At 37.0% G+C, this 18,678-nt stretch overlaps 1 pseudogene; it reads right to left on the minus strand.

Moving 5' to 3' along the window:
* LOC124096547 (cytochrome P450 2C18-like) overlaps positions 1-18,678 on the minus strand; it is a 56,850-nt pseudogene that overhangs the window by 14,841 nt on the left and 23,331 nt on the right.

Raw genomic sequence — 18,678 nt, forward strand, 5'->3', positions numbered from 1 at the left:
GGCACTGGGTTTGATCCCAAGCACAAAAATAAATAAATAGATACAATGAAAGTATTGTGTCCATCCATAATTTAAAAATGTTTTTGAAAAGAGTAAATAAAAAATATGGCTGATTATACAGAAGGATGGACACACCTGTTATCTACCTAATAATTTAACAGCACTCATCATTCAATCAATATTTATTGAGTAGCAGCTCTATACCAAGAACTTCATTAATGATGTCCACATTAAAACTGTTCTTTTGACATTTCATGATTCCATCAATCTTTTCACAGAAACACACACTGATTACTTGTGTTCCCTGTTCCCAGTCTGATGTGCCATGATATTTCTTCCCATTCATCAGATCCATTCAGTCTCATCAGCCTAAACCATACAATGCAGTTTCAAGCTTTATCTCATGCTGTTCCTTTGATGAGAATGCACTTAGGGCTTCTCTCAGATTCTAGATCAAATGTCATTTCTCTGTTACACTCTTTGTGATTCTTCTAGGCTGTAGATTCTCATCCTCTTTGACTTTAATCAACAATGAAGCTCAGATTATTTGAATCCTTATTCTCTATTTTTCTAGACTGCTAAAACATAGTTCCATTAAGGCAGAGTTCAGTTCTTGTCATATTAGTATCCACAATGCAAGACCTAAAAGCAAGCCTGAAGAGCCAAAGAACAAATTTAGGCAATGATATGCCAGAGACTCAGTAAATACTTCAGTGTAAAGGGACCTTGTCCCAAGGAGGGAACTAGATATAGGTAGATCAAGGCAATCTGTTGTCTTTAAAGGAATCTGCATGACTCCCAAGATTTGCTAATCCTCATTGATCAGTCAGAAGGCTCTGGTATCCTTGATCAGGAACAAACATCCTGCTCCTATGGTTCATTGTGTCTCTTAAAATGCCCTGCCTCTCTTCAGTCCTTTTTCTTTGCCTTTTACCAGGCGGTGCTAATGTCCGTTCTTCTATCTGAATGTCACTCAAGCCATTTTATGCCTTACCTGTATGAGAGAACAGGCAGGAGGCATTTTCTCCCTCTGCCATCATGAACAGCCAATCCTTTCTTCCCTCTCTTACAGGACTAGACATACTGGATTATAACAATCTATGCATCTGCTTGGCTAACTTGGGTGTGACACCCTTTTGGTGGCCCATTCTGTGCTGTGAATACTTACCATACCCAGAGCTCAGCAGGGGAATGAGAGGCACCATGTGGAAGATACTCACCAAAGTGGTGGAGTTGGATAAATTTTGCAGAGATTTGAGGACAGTGGAGATTAATTAATCTTCTAAGAAGCATTCTGGGAGTGCAGTGTTGTATTCTGAGGCATGACTCAATCTACCCTCTCTGTAGCTTTCTTACTTTACCAGGACTAAGCCAACTTCCCCAATGCCCCAGTAATCAGACCCAGTAACCATGTTGTGGCCTGATCTTGGACAGTTTATGGGCTCCTGACATGTGGAAGAACATTCCTACCAGCCCCCAAATAATCATTGTCAAGTTGAAGTGATCCCGTGAAGCTGTTTGTTTTTTTTCTCCTAAAGTACCAATTGAAATAAATTACTATTACCTGTCGAGAAAGGCATGAAGTAGTCACTCTTCTTGAATTTGCCACTCTTATCCAGGAAATGGCCAGGGTCAAACTTCTCTGGGTTGGGGAATTCTTTGCTGTCATGCAGCACAGATGTCAGTGATGTAATTATGGTTGTGCCCTGCAATGAACAGACCCAGATAAACCAAGTTGTAAAGAAGTCATGGAGCTAGAGGAAATGTTGGAATTTACTGAGTCCAGATGTTATGATAAGAAACCCTTGTCCAAAGAAGACCACTGATGTTTCCAGGTAGGCAACCAAGCAATAAAATCCATGAGTTTAAGGCCAGTGCCTTATTTAGAAGAGACAAAGGGGAATACTCTGTCACACAAGTGACACTTCTTTTACCCTCTTCCCTACATATGTAACTGTGTTCCTGATTCTGCATTATGGAGCTTCATGACCTAGCCTGGTCCAGCACTGAGTCCATCAAGGTGTTACATGGATGAGTTTTGTACTCTCTCATCTTATTTTGGCTGAAGATTGAAACCATACTGAGAATATAGGAACTTCAAGAGAACAGAAGGGCAATGTGGGCAAAATAGTCTTACCTTGGGAATCAAGTAGTTTCTGAATTTAATGTCACAGGTCACTGCACGGGGCAGATTGATTGGAATGAGGTCAATGTATCTCTGGATCTCATGCAGGACAGCCTCTGTATAAGGCATACTGCTCTTATCTTGCATGCAGGGGCTGCAGTGTCTGCCAATGACTTGGTCAATCTCTTCCTGGACTTTAGCTGATAAGGTACAAATAAAAACCAACGGAAAAGAGAATAACAGTATATTTCTTGAAATAATTCAAGGTTATATGAAGCATTGTGTGTGTAGACAAAAGATACTAGAGACATGACTTATATGCTACAAGTACTGCTGAACATATGAAAAGATCAGCATGATATTATTTATATCTATATATATCTATTTATCAATATCTACCAACAAATATTGATAGACATATAAATACATACATAGATATACCATGAGTCCTATACATTTATGACTGTCCTATAAGCTTGTTATTAAAATGTATCTACAAACTTATATGTCTAACATACTAGCATATATGATATCAAATATAAATAGAAATGATAAACTGTTTCAAATTTAGAAGTTGTCACATAATTAATTAAAGAATTATCATTGTAGAAAGAAAAGTAGGAATAAACAGGAATTTTATATTGAAATAATATGACTTTAGAAAATTCCATTCTAATAAATCTATGCATGTCTGTGTGTGTCTGTGTGTTAGTGTACCAATGTGTGCGTGTGGTTTTTAGTGTGACCCTTTCCAATCTCTCATTCCTTAAATGTAAAATTTTTGAATCATACTAATAGTTTCTTCGGAAATGTTTACATTTCTAAATAATGATCTATTTTGGTTTCTTGATTTATTTTAGAAAATTTCTAATGACTCTTTTAAGGAAGATTAAGATCCATCTTTACTCATGTAAACTACACACTACAAATAAATATGCACATCCACATTCCTCACATACTTCCCCTATCTACTGCTTTTTATTTTGATCACAATTTTTGATTATATCAATATGCTTTGTTTACACCATTATGACCACATAACTACTGTTCACTGGTAAGTGTATGTTTCCTTCATTGCATATGTTTAACTTATATTTGAACAACTTATACCAATTTCTAATTCTCTAGTTTCTTATCTTATATTGTATCCAAATGCTTAGGTTGATGTCTCAAACTCCTTGCAATAATTTTCTAAATGCTTAAACTTTAGATTCTATCATTTTTCATTTGTTCCATTACAACTGCTTTATCTACTTAACATGGACCATTATTTTCTTTCCTAGGCCTGGTGCCCTTAAACTCTCATCCTTATACATAAGGTCTTCTGATTCCTGGAACCTGTGACTGCCTCTGACTTGATTTCAAATATTTGGATGCATCATATGCTCTAGTATATTTCTGTGAAAGTGAAAAAGGGGAATAAATTTTGTAGAAAGCATGGATCTAAAACAATGTTTCATTTTATTGATTTTTTTGGTTTGTTTTATTGTTGTTGTTGTTGTTGTTTGGAGTTTGTTTTTTGTTTGCTTTTGGTGTGGTTTTTATTGTTTTTTGTTTTGTTTTGTTTTGTTTTGTTTGTCCTGAGATTGACCCAGAAGCATCCTACCTCTGAGCCACATCCACAGCCCTTTTGTTTTATTTTGAGACAGGCTGGCCCAGGCTAGCCTTGAATTTGCCTGAACTTCCTGCTTTAATCTCAGAATAGCTGGCATTATAGGTTTATGCCACCAACCTGACTCTTACATTTTCTATCACCCACACAATAACAGTTGCTCTTTAGAATTCTGATGCCCTTCTGCTTCGTAGTTCTTTATAAAAGACCTGGTTTATTTCTGAAAGTTTATGTGATTTTTAACTTTGCTTTGATGTTTTAAGATTGATCTCAGCACCTCTCAGTTTGTCTAGAGAGTAAACTTCTCTTCCTATGAGATGAAAACACTTAACTGCTCAAAGAGGTTGTAGAGGGCACCTGAGCATAGAGGGACCCCTATTTTTGCTTCAGTTTCCCCCAACTTGTTTGACATGTGGTGCTTCTAAATGCTGACCATTTAGAATATTTTTAGGGACACACTTTGGCTTTCTCACACTAATACTTCTTCTGACATATAAGCTCAGATAAGCCACAGCTTGATCCTCTCTGCTGAGTTATGTCCCTTCCTTCAGCTCTCTGTGTTTCTGAAATTTGTTGAAGGTTTGTTGGCTATTTCCTGTACTCATCTTCTCCCAGTTCAAAAGAAATAATTCTCATTTGGGATTACTTTATGATAGTTTTGAAGGGGTTCTGAAACAGGAAAAGGTGGTGTTTGCTTCTAATCAGAGTTGCATTACTGAAACTCTTTAAAGGGACATTTCTAAATAGAGTTGTTCATAAAAGATAAAATCAATGGGAACATACTTCTGGAATAACAATATTCCTTTAGGCAATTCTTCTATGTAGCAATACCTTCCTTTTGACTATAACCTTTTAGAAAACTTCTCAGATGCTGGTAATATCCCTGCCACCTCATTACATTTCTAAAGCTTTTATTTACACTCCAATTAAGAGTTTTTATTTTTCCTATCTAGCATTAGAGCATGAAATTTTCAGAATAAGGAGAGATTTCCACAGAAATCTTGCAAGAACACACCAAATAATCCAAGTATCTTCTCCTGAGGAAGTGCAATGTGCAGTCTTAGGCCAACTCATGCTAGCTGTTGCATGCTACAAGTCACTTCCCAGTAGAATTCAGACATGACCAGAGCTCTACTGCTTTGCTCCTGCCCATTCTGTCCTTCACTTCTCTCAGTCACTGTTCCCTACTGTGCAATGTTTCCTTATTTTTATTCCTTAATTTATTGTGGACAAATTATAACTGGCAACACAGAAATTTCAATAAAGTTTATCCTCAAGAGAAATAAGATGGAGGACACCAGCAGTGTCTTGCCAAGTTTCTGTTGTGAAATTCACCCTGCTCACCATCTGAAGTCATACCTGTGACCTCTGGGTGCTTCAACAGGAGCAGGAGACCATATCTCAGAGTAGTGCTTGTTGTCTCTGTCCCAGCTCCAAAAAGATCAGTCACAATGTTTATTAAGGCTTCTGTGGTAAACTCAGTCTGCTGATTACCCTTTTCCTAGGAATAAATCAATGCATTGATTTCACAATTAATTTAGTATTTAATTTCAATAATTTCAAAAGAAATCAGATGGTTATAAAGTTAAGCTAACATAGAAATAAAAGAATATAGTATCATAAATTGTTATTGTGTGGTATGGTAAACTACAGATTAATTGACCAAATCTTCATTTCTTACTTTCTTAGCCCTTGTCACCTAAATTTTGTGTTCACCATCCTTTTTGTACCTAGGAAGGACAAGGGGACAAGGAATATATTACTTATGAATAAAATACAAGGGGAAGTCTGTTGGTTCCACTTCTCTTTCCTTCTGTCTACTCAAAATATAGACACAGAGTGTAGGTAAGACAGAAATTGTTTTAAGATTGCAAAATTTAATCATGAAGATAAAAGCTAGCATATTAAGTACAATTTTTTTAGTTCATTTTCTGTTGCTATAACACACAACCAGATTTGTAAAGAATAGTTGTCACAGGAACTCTCAACACTGTTACATTGGGGAACAACTTTCAGGATAAATTTTTGAGGGGACACACCACATGCAACCCATAACATATGGTGAAGGAAAATGGAAGGCACCTGAGTCTCTGATATTTCTGGGTTATTGTACTAAACCTAATCTAGCCCACCACAAGTTTTCCTTGTATGTAAGATGACTAAATCCATTAATTTAAGCTCTGGTCATTGGGTTTTTCTCTTATTTGAAGAAAAATATGTTTTAACTGATAAAAAATGGGTAAAATAGGACCATATCATGGAAGATAAAATAACTTAAATCAAGAATATGCAGTTTTCTTCTTCCGATAAAGAATTTACTTGGACATAAGATTTCCTATGTATTTCTATACTCATTAGGAACTGGAAAATATGCAAAAGATAATATGACAGCACAGTCTAAAATAGAGTAAACAAAAAGTGAATGAATTGTAAAGACAGAACGTATTCCAGATGAGAGACAACAAATAACTTAGGAAAAAATTGCAAGAATAAATTCACCATGAAATTCACCCTGCTTAAGACACAAATGGAAAAAGACACTGCAAACATGAAGACAGAGGGTTTAGGACTTAACTGTTCATTTAAAGGACAGAGTAAGGATAATGCAGCTTCTGAGGATAAGAGGCTGACTCAAAAGAGCTTTCATACATTGGTAATTAAGAAAATACTTGATAAAAACAACTAATGTTGTTTTAGGACTGAGAGCATTATTTGACACAGACTTGACATCAACAAAGGTTAATTTTAAATATTGACTAGAGAAGATTTGAAAATATAAAATAATCCTAACACATGAATTACATATAAATTAGGTAATTTTATAACCAATCCATAGGCAAGAATTTATTTTGTGGGGCTTGTATAATCTCCAGGTGGACTATAGGCTCGCCAATAAAAAGTAATCAATATTTAGACACAGCTATCTCAATAGACATATTTCCTGGACAACAAAACATTGACTTTACCTAGTTTTTGTTAGGTTGGTGGTGGCAACTTGGTGGTGACTTAGGACAAAGCAGCCCGCAGGGGAAAGGAACATCAATCAGGCACCGGCAGAAACGCCTGTCAATCAACGAGATCTCCTGACTAACACCTGTCAATCAGCAGGACCCCCTGGCCAATCCTGGAGTTCAGCCAACTCCCCTGACCAACTCCAATGGGACAAGGGACCCTAAGAACACCTTTACCTGTCCCAAGCCCTTCCCTTCCTGCTGTAAGCCCCATAAAAGTCCAGTCCGGTCAAGCTTCCGCGTGGTTTCTCCTCAGACCCTTCTCCTGTCCACTCTGTAGGTCTGATCAAGTTCCGCCTGGGAGTGATATCTCAATACAGTCTCCTTCAGCGGCCCTTTTAAATCTGCCTCCTTTGGTCACTCCCCACCTTGCCTGATCTGACAGTTTTCTAAGATTGTCCAATCAGCGTTTCAAAGAAGACACAAATGGGAGCATATTCCATGATAATAGAGGAAAACATTTAGTAAACGTAAGATGGAAGTACTAAAAATAAGGAAAGTGAAAGACCAGAGGAACCCACAATATTGTAGCAGCTCCCAAGCATGAATTAAAACATTAGTTCTACAGAGATAAACTGAGGTAAAAAATTGAAATTTTTTCACAGAGGTAGCCGAGAGGTGAATATCAAAAACATCAGGTTCTTCAGCAGAAAGGGAATTAATAAAAGCAACAGAAATGAGCAGCATCCAGTGCGTGGTGACTCAGGGAGGGAGAGGAAGCTCTCCTTCCATGAGACAAATGAATCTTTCCTATCAAGTTTAAGAAAGATAGACATCATTGTCCAACAAGTCACATTGTGAGCAGAAAATGAGCTCAGATCACATCATATTAGGCCCTGACTTCCTTAACCAGACCCCTAAAGTGCAAGAAATAAGATCAAGAATTAATAAATGGGATGGATTTAAACTAAAAAGCTTCTTCTCAGCAAAGGAAACAATCAAGAATGTGAAGAGAGTGTGCATATATTGGGAGAACATCTTTACTTCATGCACCTTAGATAGAGCACTAATCTCAAGGATACACAAAGACCTCAAAAAACTTAACACCAAAATAATAATAATAATAATAATAATATTAAACCCAATCAATAAGTGGGATAAGGAATTGAATAGACATTTCTCAAAAGAAGATACACAATTGATCAACAAATATATGAAAAAAATGTTCAACTTCTCTCATAATTAGAGAAATGCGAATCAAAACTATTCTAAGATTTCATCTCACTCCAGTCAGAACAGCAATTATCAAGCATACAAGCAATAATAAGTGTTGGCGAGGATGTGAAGAAAAAGGTACACTCATACATTGCTGGTGGCTTTGCAAATTGGTGTAACCACTATGGAAAGCAGTATAAAGATTCCTTAGAAAACTTGGAATGGAACCATCATTTGACCCAGCTATCCCACTCTTCGCTCTATACAGAAAGGACTTAAAATCAGAATACTATAGTGACACAGCCACATCATGGCAGCTCAATTCACAATAGCTAAACTGTGGAACTAACCTAGATGCCCTTCAACAGATGAATGAATAAAGAAACGTTGGTATATTTACACAATGAAATATTACTCAGCATTAAAAGAGAATGAAAGTATGTCATTTGCAGATAAATGGATGGAGTTGGAGAATATTATGCTAAGCAAAGTAAACCAATCCCAAAAAATCAAAGGCCAAATGCTCTCTCTGATAAGTGGATGCTGATCCATAATGGAGGGGGAGCATGGGAAAAATGGAGGAACTGTGATTGGGCAAAGTGGGGGAGGGGAGGGAAGAGGAGGGGGCATGGGAGCAGGAAAGATGGTGAAATTAGATGAACATCGTTACCTTAGGTACATGTATGACGACTGCACATGTGATGTGACTCTACATCATGTACAACCAGAAAAATGAAAAATTGTGCTCCATTTGTGTACAATGAATCAAAATGCATTCTGCTGTCATGTATAACTAACTATAACAAGTTTAAAAAGAAGACATTAAGACCAATGATACAGTACAAAAGACACAGAGACATCTACATAGATGCAGTCATCTGGTACTTGACAAAACTGCCAATAACATATGTTGGAGAAAATATATTATTTTTAACAAATGATGCTGATAAAACTGGATATCCATATATAGAAGACTGAAACTTGATTGCTATCACTCACCCTCCACAAAAGTAAACTCAAAGTGGATCAATGATGTAGGAATTAGATCAGAAAATCTAGAATGGCTAGAAGAAAACCTAAGTCAGGAATCTAACAAATTGGCACAGGCTCCAACTTCCTGAATACCTAAAGCTCAACCAAGAATCAATAAGTGGGATGGCAGCAAATTAAAAAGCTTCTTCACAACAAAGAAAACAGGAGCATGAAAAACCCACAGAATTGGAGAAAACCTTTTCCAGGTACTCTTCTGAGAGGGAATTAATATCCAGAATATAAAAACTCAGAAGACACAATCTTAACACCAAACAAATGAATAACCCAATTAGTAAATGGGCAAATAAACAGACATTTATCAAAAGAAGAAATGTAAATGGCCAACAAATATATTAAAACATGTCCAGTATCCCTTGTGATCAAGCACATCAAAGTGAAACTGAAATATCATCACACTCCAGTTAGTATGTCACCCATCAAAAATACAAATAACAATAATTGCTTTGGAGGATATCCTGGGAAAAATACGCTCATACATTCTTGGTAGGTAAAAATTGGTACGACCACTTTGGAAAGCAATATGGAGATCTGCAAAAACCAGGAATGGAACCATCTATGACCCAGCACTTCCACTCTTTGGTATTTACTCAAAAGAACTAAAATAAAGTATACTGTAGTGATATATGCATACCCATGTTTATAACAATGACTTTACAATTACCAAGTTATGGAAACATCCTAGATGTCCCTCAATGGAGAAAGCAAATATGATGAATATACACAAATATACACAAATGGAGAAAGCAAATATGATGAATATACACAATAAAGTTTCAATCTATCATAAGAAGAATGAGATTTTGTCACTTGCTGGTTGGTGGATGAAACTGAAGAACATCATGCTAAAAGTAGCCAGAATCAGAAAGTCAAAAGTTGAGTGTTTTTGTAGAGAAAAGAGAGAGAAGAAATAGGAGGGAAAACCATATAATGGAGGAAGGTGATCAGAGGGAGAAAAGAGGGGAGGGCACATGGGAATTACTGGAGCTCAAAATCTACCAAATTATGCCTATATATATATATATATATATATATATATATATATATATATGCATATATTTGTACATGTATGTGCAGGACACAATGTAGTGTGTAATACATGGACATAGCATTATACATACACACACAAAAAATCAGCAAGCTGAACTAGAATGGGAGAAATTCCAAGCACCCACCAGTGGAAAGAGTTGAAGTAGAGAAACCATAAACCATGAAGCTTAGAAAAGCTGTTGGAACTTCTTAAAAGGTTTCAAACTAGAAATCCCTGCAATTTATCTTTGTCTTTCTTATTGCACTATTTTATTTTCACTCAGTTGTTTAGTGCCCATCCTGTGAATCAGTCTGGACATAGAAGGGACACTAAAACAGAATGGGAAAAACAATCTTCCTCTTAGAAGATGTTGGAATTGAAACTCTGGGAGGAAATGGTTTCTATTTCAAAAATCCAAGCAAGGAAAACTTTTTTTCAATAAGGCCGATATTGCATCAACCACTTGATACTGTTTCCTAGTGTCTGCTAAAATTTTGTGTTTTTTCAGAATTATCTCTAATTTTATGTATTTTCTCAATTAATTGGATCATCTCTTAATTTTTTTTTTCTCCTTGATGTCCATTCCCATCCCATGTCCTTCATTTTTTATATTCACCTCATTTTAGTTGTGTCTCCATTCTCTCTACCATCCTTTTTTTCTTTTTCATTGTTATTCTACTTTCTTCATAATCTTTCTATTTTATCCCTTTTCCAATGAAATTTAATATATTACTATTAACACTTATTCTTCTCAGATATTACAAACCAATCCTCTTTGATCAATAGAGTCATAATGGTCACTAATAATAACTTCTGTAAATATAATGTTAATATAAGTTTGCTTTTCAATTACTTTTGTATGATTGGTACTCTCTCTTTTCAAAGGGGTTCCCATATTTGAATTAAAGTTTTTAAATTCTAATAGGATGTGCTGAAACTAAGGTATATATCCCTAGTCAAGGTCTTATTATTAAGAGAGAACTACTTACAAAGGACCCCACATATGAAACAGAAATCCATCTCAACAGATACACAAAACAGGTCCTCAGATAACATGAGCAAACAGTCCAACAAAACATCTACAAAAATATTTAACTTACCAATAACTGCATCCATAGATATAGATGCAGGTAGAATGTCAAAGAATTAAAACTTTAATGGATAAAATGATAAATGAACTAAAAAGAAGGTCTAAGGAATGAAAAGGGAGAAAAAAATATAAGAAGTGAAAGTAATTTTCAAGAAAGAGAGATTCTGAAAAAAGAATATACAAAAATTATGAAAATGAAAGATTAAGTAAATCAAATGAATATTCAGTTAAAAGCCTCACCAATAAATTAAATCACATATAAGACAGAATTCCAGGGCTTTAGGACAGGTGTGTGTACATTAAAACTCAGTGAGCAATAAAGAAAAGAAAAGAAGAAACCATGATCACAATATAAAGAAATCTGAGATAACTTTAAGAGATCAGACTTAAGAATCATTGGCATTAAAGAGGGAACTGAGACAAAAGCTAAGGGCATAGATAACATTTTCAGTGAAATATTTCAGAGACATTTCCACACATTTGGAGTGAGAAGGGCTCCCAATAGGAGACATTCAGAACTCCAAATAATAAGGATTAAAAAAAAATATCCAGGACACATCACACTTAAATACCTAACATATAGGAAAAAAAGAATTCTAGAGACCTCAAGACCACAAGAGATAACATTATGTCTCATTTACTGGTAATCCAGCCAGAATTACATCTGATTTCTTATCTGAGACTCTAAAAGATAGGAGGAATTGGAATGATGTATTCAGAGCCTTGAAAGAAAATAATTGCCTATCAAGATTACCATATCAAGTAAAAGTATTCTTCATAATTGATGGGAAATAAAGACCTTTCCAGATGAGCAGAAACTAAAAGAATCCATGACTACTATGTCATCAACTACAAAGATTAAAGAAAAAAAATTCTATACACAGAGGTTAAAAAACAACTTTAAAACCAGCAAAGAGATAAATCTCATTAAAAGACTAGATCACCAAATGAGAAACAGAACAAATTAAATATTAGAAACAAATCAAAATTAAAGTAATTAATAAATACTTCTTTATAATAACTGTTATAGTTTAAATATGAGATGTCCCCCCAAAGATCACATGTGAGAAAGTGCAATTCTCAGAAGTAAAATGACTATATTATGAGAGATATAGCCTAGACTATAAATTAATCCATTGATATGGTTCACATGTGTAGTAACTGTATGCAAGTAGGCTACAGCTGGATGAAGTAGGTTACTAGGGGATGTGCCATTGGGTTTATATTTTGTTTTTGGTGAATGGAAATCTCTCTCTGCTTCCCAATTGTCATCTTTTGAACTGTTTTACTCCAACTTGCCCTTCTGCCATGTTTTGCCTCACCTCAGATCCAGAGGTATGCAGTCATCCAACCATAGACTGAACCTCTGAAACCATGAGCCAAAATAAATGTTTTCTCCTCTATGTTCTTGTCAGGTCTGTGGTCACAACAAAGAAAAAGTTGACTAAAAGAGAAATTGGTATTGAAAGTGGGGCCATTGATGTGACTAACCATTCCATGTGGTTCAGAAGTCTTTGGAATTGGTTTGATGGGGGAAAATTTTTGAAGTTTAGATGTGCAAAATGAAAAAGCTCTAGAATGTTGTAAATGGAGCTTAATGGGTGATTCTGGTGAGAACTTGGAAGACTAGAATGCTGAGAGGACTGTGGACAGTTAAGACAGGGCTCATCAGGTTTTGAACAATGGAACTCTTGGAAATTAAACTGGAGGATGTTCATGTTATTTTTAAGCAAAAAAAGTTTTCTACATTTTGTCCATGTCCTGAGATTTTCTGTGAGGCTGAATTTAACAGTGCTAAACTAATTAATCTGGCAGAAGAAATTTCAAGACAATTCAGCATTCATGCTGTGTCAAGGATATTGCTAGTGACCTTTAGTGAAGGTCACTGTGACAATCAGAAGCAGAAAGATATGAAAATTTGAATTTTTACCAGAAAAATCCAAGTAAAACTGGGGCTACAGAATTTGTGGTTGTTAGACAGATTACAGCCACTAAGTAGATGCTAAGTCCTTTAAAAAAGGACAATAAGAAAGTTGGCTTGAGAGCTTCTCAGTAATTGGCAAGACTAAAATCCTCTCAGGCTTAAGGGTGTAAAAGTAAAAATTCCTTTGAGAAAGGACCATGGGAACACCCTACTTGCAAGGGTCTTGGAAGATATTTCAATGTACAGGATAGTACAGACACAGAGATGGCCACAACTATGGTTCATGGAGGCTTGGTTGCTGCTCCAGATGGTGGCAAATCTTAGTGTCCACCATCTAGTGCTGGTACTGCATTAATGCCAGATGATACAGTTAGGGGGTCATGGAGGCCTCCACCAAGATTTTAAAGGAAAGTCTTGTAGGCCAGGCAAAGTGCACCAGAATCAGATTTGGGGCAGACAGCCCCTGAAAATGCAATGCATGAAAATGTAAGCAGAAAGCTGAAGTTATAGTGGAAAGCCCAGGGCTTAAGAAATGCTAATAACATGAAACATCTGCCAAGGAACACCATAGGACTTAAGCAGAAACAAACCAAGAGAGAGGCCATGTGGACTATAATCAGCAAAACCAGAGGGGTGAAGCTGCAAAAGCCCTTTAGAGATAACAGCATGTCGCCCACTCCCCCCGTGCCGGCAAGGTAGATGGAACTGTGACCACCCACAGAACAGGCCCAGCGGCCTACTGAGGAGCAGAGCCGCCCCCCACCCCCCGCGCCTGCCAGGTAGGCAGAACTGTGACCACCGACAAAAAAGGCCCAGTGGCCCGCGGAGGAGCAGAGCTGCCAACCACTCCTGCAAGGTAGGCGGGCCTGAGACCCACCGGCAGAAGAGGAGCAGCGGCCTGCTGAGAGGCAGAGCCCCCCCCCCCCCCGCACCTGCAAGGTAGGCGGAGCTGTGACCACCAACAGAACAGGCCAGACCTGCAACCGACAAGCAGAACAGGCCCAGTGGCCTGCGGAAGGGCAGAGCCGCCCCCCGCCGCGCCTGCAAGGTAGGCGGACTTGCGACCCACCAGCAGAACAGCCCCAGAGGCCTGCAGAGGGGCAGTGCCACTGCCTGCGCCTGCAAAGTAGGCAGAACTGCGACCACCGACAGAACAAGCCTAGCGGTACGCAGAGGAACACAGCCGCTGCCCGCGCCTGCAAGGTAGGCGGACCTGCTACCGACCGGCAGAACAGGCCCAGCGGCCTGCCAGCGTGGTAGGCACATTGCCCCAATTGGAGGAGGGGCAGAGCCGCCGCCCGCGCCTGCGAGGGAGACTTTGCAACTATACAAGACCAATATAAATATATAGGGGGAAAATTCAATAGCACAACAGTTTCACCAAGCAGAAAGAAACGCGAACAGTATGAAGAGACAAGGAAAGAAAGGACCACAAGCAATGCAGGTCAACTCAACCTTAGAAGAGGTAATAGCTGCAGCAGATGGAATGTCAGATAAAGAATTCAGGATATACATGCTTCAGATGATCTGGAGTCTCAAGGAAGACATCAGACAGCAAAATCAGACAATGAAAGATCACTTCAACAATGAATTACATAAACAAATCCAAGAAGCAAAGGATCAACTATACAGGGAGATAGAGGTTATAAAAAACAAACAAACAGAAATCCTAGAAATGCAGGAAGCAATAAACCAACTTAAAAACTCAATTGAGAATACTACCAGCAGAGTAGAACACTTAGAAGACAGAACATCAGACAATGAAGATAAAGTATTTCAACTTGAAAAGAACATAGACAGCTCAGCAAGACTGTTAAGAAACCATGAGCAGAACATCCAAGAAATATGGGATAACATCAAGAGACCAAATTTAAGAGTCATTGGGATACAGGAAGGGACAGAGTTTCAAACCAAAGGAATGAGCAATCTATTCAATGAAATAATATGAGAAAACTTCCCAGACTTGAAGAACGAGACAGAATCCCAAATCCTAGAAGCCGATAGGACACCGAATGTGCAAAATCATAGAGACCCACACCTAGACACATTATAATGAAGATGCCCAACATACAGAATAAGGAGAGAAGTTTAAAAGCTACAAGAGAAAGGAAGCAGATCACATTTAGGGGTAAGCCTATCAGGATAACAGCTGATCTTTCAACACAGACTCTGAAAGCTAGAAGATCCTGGAATAACGTATTTCAAACACTGAAAGAAAACGGGTTCCAACCAAGAATTGTGTATCCAGCGAAATTAAGCTTCAGGATGGAAGATGAAATTAAAACCTTCCACGATAAACAAAAGTTAAAAGAATTTGCAGCTAGAAAACCATCTCTTCAAAACATCCTTGGCAAAACATTACAGGAAGAGGAAATGGAAAATAACAATGAAAACGTACAGTGGGAGGTATGACAGTAAAGGGAGGAAAAATAATCAAAGAGGAAAACAAACCATGTTTAGTAACAGAAATAAACAAATATGGCTGGAAGAACAACCCATATCTCAATAATAACCCTAAATGTTAATGGCTTAAACTCACCAATTAAGAGACACAGGCTAGTAGAATGGATCACAAAACAAGACCCAACAATATGCTGCCTACAGGAGATGCATTTGATAGGAAAAGACATAATTAGGCTGAAGGTGAAAGGTTGGGAAAAATCATATCACTCATATGGACCTCGGAAACAAGCAGGAGTGCCCATACTCATATCAAATAAAATAGATTTCAAGCCAAAGTTAATCAAAAGGGATAAAGAGGGACACTACATACTGCTTAAGGGAACCATACACCAACAAGACATAACAATCATAAATATATATGCCCCAAACAATGGTGCAACTTTGTTCATCAAACAAACTCTTCTCAAGTTCAAGAGTCTAATAGACCACCATACAATAATCATGGGAGACTTCAACACACCTCTCTCGCCACTGGACAGATCTTCCAAACAAAAGTTGAATAAGGAAACTATAGAACTCAATAACACAATTAATAACCTAGACTTAATTGACATATACAGAATATACAACCCAACATCAAGCAGTTACACTTTTTTCTCAGCAGCACATGGATCCTTCTCAAAAATAGATCATACATTATGTCACAGGGAAACTCTTAGACAATATAAAGGAGTAGAGATAATACCATGCATCCTATCTGATCATAATGGAATGGAACTGAAAATCAACGATAAAAGAAGGAAGCAAAAAGCATACATCAATTGGAGAATGAACAATAGGTTACTGAATGATCAATGGGTTATAGAAGACATCAAGGAGGAAATTAAAAAATTCTTAGAGATAAATGAAAACACAGACACAACATATCGGAATCTATGGGACACAACGAAAGCAGTTCTAAGAGGAAAATTCATTGCTTGGAGTTCATTCCTTAAAAAAAGAAAAAACCAACAAATAAATGATCTCATACTTCATCTCAAAATCCTAGAAAAAGAAGAGCAAAACAATAGCAAAAGAAGTATAAGGCAAGAAATAATTAAAATCAGAGCTGAAATTAATGAAATCGAAACAAAAGAAACAATTGAAAAAATTGACAAAACTAAAAGTTGGTTCTTTGAAAAAATAAACAAAATCGACAGACCCTTAGCCATGCTAGCGAAGAGAAGAAGAGAGGGAACTCAAATTACTACCATACGGGATGAAAAAGGCAATATCACAACAGACACTTCAGATATACAGAAGATAATCAAAAATTATTTTGAATCCTTATACTCCAATAAATTAGAAGATATTGAAGGCATAGATAAATTTCTTAAGTCATATGATCTGCCCAGATTGAATCAGGAAGATATAGACAACCTAAACAGACCAATATCAATTGAGGAAATAGAAGAAACCATCAAAAGACTACCAACTAAGAAAAGCCCAGGACTGGATGGGTATACAGCAGAGTTTTACAAAACCTTTAAAGAGGAATTAATACCAATACTTTTCAAGCTACTTCAGGAAATAGAAAAAGAGGGAGAACTACCAAATTCATTCTACGAGGCCAACATCACCCTGATTCCTAAACCAGACAAAGACACTTCAAAGAAAGAAAACTATACACCAATATCTCTAATGAACCTAGATGCAAAAATCCTCAATAAAATTCTGGCGAATCAGATACAAAAACATATCAAAAAAATTGTGCAACATGATCAAGTAGGATTCATCCCTGGGATGCAAGGCTGGTTCAATATACGGAAATCAATAAATGTTATTCACCACATCAATAGACTTAAAAATAAGAACCATATGATCATCTCGATAGATGCAGAAAAAGCATTCGACAAAGTACAGCATCCCTTTATGTTCAAAACTCTAGAAAAACTAGGGATAACAGGAACATACCTCAATATTGTAAAAGCAATCTATGCTAAGCCTCAGGCTAGCATCATTCTGAATGGAGAAAAATTGAAGGCATTCCCTCTAAAATCTGGAACAAGACAGGGATGCCCTCTCTCTCCACTTCTGTTCGACATAGTTCTCGAAACACTGGCCAGAGCAATTAGACAGATGAAAGAAATTAAAGGCATAAAAATAGGAAAAGAAGAAAAATTATCACTATTTTCAGGTGACATGATTCTATACCTAGCAGACCCAAAAGGGTCTACAAAGAAACTATTAGAGCTAATAAATGAATTCAGCAAAGTGGCAGGATATAAAATCAACACGCATACATCAAAGGCATTCCTGTATATCAGTGACAAATCCTCTGAAATGGAAATGAGGACAACCACTCCATTCACAATATCTTCAAAAAAAAATAAAATACTTGGGAATCAACCTAACAAAAGAGGTAAAAGACTTATACAATGAAAACTACAGAACCCTAAAGAGAGAAATAGAAGAAGATCTTAGAAGATGGAAAAATATACCCTATTCATGGATAGGCAGAACTAACATCATCAAAATGGCGATATTACCAAAAGTTCTCTACAGGTTTAATGCAATGCCAATCAAAATCCCAACGGCATTTCTTGTAGAAATAGAGAAAGCAATCATGAAATTCATATGGAAAAATAAAAGACCCAGAATAGCAAAAACAATGCTAATCAGGAAGTGTGAATCAGGCGGTATAGTGATACCAGACTTCAAACTATACTACAGAGCAATAGTAACAAAAACAGCATGGTACTGGTACCAAAACAGGCGGGTGGACCAATGGTACAGAGTAGAGGACACAGAAACCAATCCACAAAACTACAACTATCTTATATTTGATAAAGGGGCTAAAAGCATGCAATGGAGCAAGGATAGTATCTTCAACAAATGGTGCTGGGAAAACTGGAAATCCATATGCAACAAAATGAAACTGAATCCCTTTCTCTCGCCATGCACAAAAGTGAATTCAAAATGGATCAAGGAGCTTGATATCAAATCAGAGACACGCCATCTGATAGAAGAAAAAGTTGGCTATGATCTACATACGGTGGGGTCGGGCTCCAAATTCCTCAATAGGACACCCATAGCACAAAAGTTAATAACTAGAATCAACAAATGGGACTTACTCAAACTAAAAAGTTTTTTCTCAGCAAAAGAAACAATAAGAGAGGTAAATAGGGAGCCTACATCCTGGGAACAAATCTTTACTCCTCACACTTCAGATAGAGCCCTAATATCCAGAGTATACAAAGAACTCAAAAAATTAGACAATAAGAGAACAAACAACCCAA

Source organism: Marmota monax, unplaced genomic scaffold, assembly GCF_021218885.2.
Source record: "Marmota monax isolate L192 unplaced genomic scaffold, Marmota_monax_Labrador192_F-V1.1 WCK01_AAM20220418_F8-fsc00004, whole genome shotgun sequence".
NCBI lineage: Eukaryota > Metazoa > Chordata > Mammalia > Rodentia > Sciuridae > Marmota > Marmota monax.